The following is a 4,682-nucleotide window of genomic DNA, read 5'->3' as shown; positions in this document are numbered from 1 at the left end:
TAATTCAATAATTCAATTAATTTATAACTTGGCTTTATATCGGTTAAAGCAAAGTTTTCTAATATTTTCTGATTCTGTAAACATAAGTCTATACAAAATAATATTTGTCATTTATTATCATATTATATATAATTCAATTAATTTATAACTTGGCTTTATATCGGTTAAAGCAAAGTTTTCTAATATTTTCTGATTCTGTAAACATAAGTCAGATGGGCTATACAAAATTAGGATAGAATCAGGACGCGTGTCATAAAGATAAATCATTACATACAATTAATAAAATTACTTTAATTTTATTTCTATCGTATCGAGAAAAATTCCTATTATCCTAAATTCTGATGAGATTTCATAAAGCAGTTACGACGCTGTGCAGAGAGAGAGCGGCAATGTTATTGGCAAACTGTTTAATACCCGCGAAAAAGAAAATAATTCCTCGGTCGACATACGAGATTGTATCTACGTTATGGTGATAAAATCCGGCAAGTGCTTTCCGTATGCCCGCGAAAGGCGGAATAAAGCGAAATGTATCGCTCGATTTTAGGACGGAAATTGAAGCGGTCTTCTCTTTCTCCACTATCCCCTTTTCTTCGCGACAAAAGGACGACCTTCATATTTGATCAATGTGTACATTCTCGCGCGCACTCGCGGGATTCGAGAATTTGCGGTGCCGATGCGGCGCCGGGCGACGATACTACATCATCACGTTTATAGTAACGCGGTAATAACGTTACACACGTATACATGCGCTACCCTACGTGTTACGCCGTTGGCGCAGAAATAACGTAACGGATCGCCGGGACTCGCGGCACGCGGCCCATAATGCTATAACTTGCGCGAAATTATAGGATATATTTGCACGAGTATTTAGTGCTTCGACGTGAGCGCGACAAATAATGATGTCTTATTGTAACCAATGCGTTACATTCGCGCACGCGCGTATGTACATTCGCGACGCGCAACATAAATATGATTTATGAAATGAATATGGAAACTTGGTCGTGCGAACGCGTGGAATAGGAAAATATTTCATAAACTATGTGTAAACTTGTGCTACCGATGTGACGTGCAAGTCTAACGCGCCACGCATACAACTACTTTATTGATTGTCCATTTATTTTATTAATTTATGTTATGGCTTTTGTTCGTTTATATTTATTATATTATTATTCATCGTTCACACATAATAGTTGATTTGTGTATATAGTTTATTTCTCTTTATTCTATTGATTATATATACACACTTTATTATTTTATTTATCTATACTTACAATATTTTTATTACATTTTTTTAAATGTCTTTTGTTTAGTTATTATGATTTAATTATTTTTACTTGCGCTTATTTTCTTGTTTTTTTGTAACGATTATTTATATCATTTCCTTATTCTCACTTGCTGTAGTGATCTATCTATTTTACGAATTTTTTATAATAATTATCACGTTAACTTAGTTAGCTCGTATTATAACGTGGTTTTAGTATACTCATTTATTTTATAATTATATTTATTTTATTTTCTTACTTTATATATTTATCACGATAGTGTTGCTTTATTTTCCGATTTAGCTTATATATTATCGTACCTATTTGTGGCGCGCTTATAATACGTATATTATGCGTTGCGATTAACAAAGTGGAGTTAACGAGTCGCTTCGGCTCGCAGTCATTACAGGTTCCCGGTGCGCGCAGAGTCGCGAGACAATTTTGTGTTTCAATACCGCCGTAATAGAAAATCACATCTTGATACGCTCCACACGAGACGAACGCGGCGCTGTCTCTGTAATTGCAATGTAGGGATACCTATATGCCATATACTACATCGTTCGTTCACATACATTTGGTCGAGTCACGCGCAAAATAGTGCCGCCAGTTCATCGTCCAAGTCATCCTGCACCGGAAATATAATTACTTCTTCTCTCACATCTAACTGACAGATTCTTTAAGCCTCGCGGAATGGACGCGATGAAAAATTTACGCGATTAATACGCAACGTCAAGATACGCGACATGGATGATGTTTGATCGTGCGATTCGTTCGTCGATTTGTTATTTCACGGCAAATTGTAACGACTAGAGAATGTCTTGCGTCCAGAGAACTATTGCGAGAGGTTTTTCGTTTCATGAACGACGGCTTTTTTATTAAGCGCTCTCGAAGATTGCCTCCGAGACTCTCGTCGAAGCTGTCAGGGGGAAGCGGCGATCATCTGCCTTGGATAAAAGCTCTCGAGAAGTCAATATTGAATGGGAAATCTCGAATCGATGTTCAAGAAAACGTACAACGCTCGGTCGTAACGAAAATATTTTAATTGGTATTTGCGAATCTTGTATGTCAATCATTTTGATTATAATTTCTTACGATGTAACAATATATATGACAGTATTTAAAGAAAGATTGTTAGAAATTTAGCGAGTATCGACAGTTTATTAAATAGTTTTTTATATGATTTTTGAAAAAGCTCGATATTGCGGTTGGTGATTTCTTTAGATTTAAATTGAATCTAAATATTTTTGAATGAAGAGTATCAATTAATAAAAATGCCAATAAACTCTTATAAGATTGATATTGCTCTTTTATATAAATTCTGTCAGAGAGTTGACTGTCCCTTGCTTCAGAGTTAAATAAAATGAATAAAATGGTATTGGATGCTATCTATATTAGTCGGATATCAAAAATAACAATATGTATATGTTGAATATTGTAGTGTAAATAATTTTGTTTTCAAAAAATTCATTTTTAAAAATTAGGATCAATATAAAATGTCGTTTTTTTTTTAATTGGAAGAAAAATTTTAGAACTATCGTTTAACAATATCGACATTTGATAATTGACAATTATTATTTTGATATTTTGATTTGGTCATCAGAAGTACTTACTTGGAGTGAACGTCATAAAAGAAAAGTTGACACGTCGCATTTTATTTTATTATGTTGTGAAGTATTTATGAAATAACTAATTTTTATTTTTAAAGAAATTAATTTTTTTATACGACAAAAGTATATTTTCAATAATAAAAATGAAATAAAAAAGATATAAGACGGTATCATAGACGGTATATAAGATATAAATGGTTTCATCATTGAATTTACAAGGTGAGAAACTATTATTAGTTCTTGAAAGATAGATTTTGCAAATAACCCGTTATATATTGTATGGAAATCTTCGAGTTCTCCTAATTCATGTCACGTCCAGGACATTTTGATATCAGTCGCTTATCGATCCTGTCGCGATCGCCAGCATCTCGACTGCTCACCAACAGGACTATGACTCAACGTTTAATCGGTATTTATCCCGAAGTGACGATGATGCCTCGAGCCATTTTCGCTGTTTGACGATAACTTCGAAAGGCAGCGACGGGGGCTCAAGTCAGCATCCATTACGTTAAATCACGTACGGAGAAGCGCACTTCGGGGCACGTAAGCGCGCTGCAATTTATCAACGCGTGGTTTATTTACACGTGGGTCCTCCCGGGGAGATGCCGAAGGGAGGAGGGCAACCCTTTCATCTCTTTCATCTGCCGGATGGCCGGACGGATGATAGCGGCCGAATTCGAAAACGTCATTTAATTCGCCGCCGAGGACATTTCACTTTCTGTCCGCCTGTCTGTCCATCTGTCTGTCCGTCTATTCGCATCTCTTTTCCCTCGTTCTCGCTTTTTGCACCGCCGACTGACTGACCGACCAATCGCGCCACGTCAGGATACTACTGCCGCATATCGATCATGCAATGCGTACAGAGATCGCCCGACGAATCGACGAGATTTTTTTTCTCGATATCCTATATCCATAGTCCGCGCTTCAATTAGAATTCGTGGATGAATAGTACTTGAGAGAAAAAAATGGACGGACAGAAAGATCGCGCGCGCGAGGATGGGCATGATGCTACGTCATGATAGAGCCGTATATGTGAGAAAGGTAGATAGGAGTGGTAGATCATCGTAACCGGTAATTCAGAATTTCGGAGAGATTGAGATTTCCGACGAAACATCAAGGCTGCTCGCGTGGAAAACGAACGTGTTTGAGACGTAGCATTACATTTTTCACGGTACTGTGAGCAAAATAATCTAGCTTCTAGGAATATTTGCTCTATTTTGCAGAGAATGATATCTAATGTATGCGTTATTCATAGAGTACTATATTATTTAAAATTGTCTGTAAAATGTCCCCGATTTTGTAAGCGTTTATAATTAATTTATATAATTTTATATATTTACTCAAGCTTAATAATGTAATTTGATATTTAGTCCATTAATATTGAGAGAAAACTTTTTTTAATCTAAAATATTTTTTGAAAATTAGATTGCGGAGATTAATAAATTGATTCTCGTTTACGAACACGCTGAAAATAAATTATTACGTATGTTACACATATACATCAATCACAATGTATATTCCCGATAGTATTATTAAATGGAGAAGAGAACTGAGGGAGAATGTAACGAATTTGAGGGGATTCGCAATATACATTCTGAATTGAATTGTTAATTGCGTTTAAGCCGCTTAAAACAATCACGGTTATATCAGAATTCCAACATCGGTTACTGCTAATTCTTTTGAATTAAATTTCTTTTCTTTGCTTATATTACATATATAGGATTATGCACTAAAAAGTGAATTATCCACAGAAAATTCAGCTTGAATTTTATTCATACAATATTTTAGGCAATTTTTTTTCTTTATCAGAGAA

General features: G+C 35.2%; 1 protein-coding gene across 6 annotated transcripts in view; it reads left to right on the top strand.

Moving 5' to 3' along the window:
- The window catches only part of LOC115245215 (plexin-A4), a 299,315-nt gene that overhangs the window by 262,237 nt on the left and 32,396 nt on the right, over nt 1-4,682 (top strand). The gene's annotated exons all lie outside the window — the stretch shown is intronic.

This window comes from Formica exsecta, unplaced genomic scaffold (genome assembly GCF_003651465.1).
Source record: "Formica exsecta isolate Colony F162 unplaced genomic scaffold, ASM365146v1 scaffold93, whole genome shotgun sequence".
Classification (NCBI taxonomy): Eukaryota; Metazoa; Arthropoda; class Insecta; order Hymenoptera; family Formicidae; genus Formica; species Formica exsecta.
This window is presented reverse-complemented; position numbering and strand designations above follow the sequence as displayed.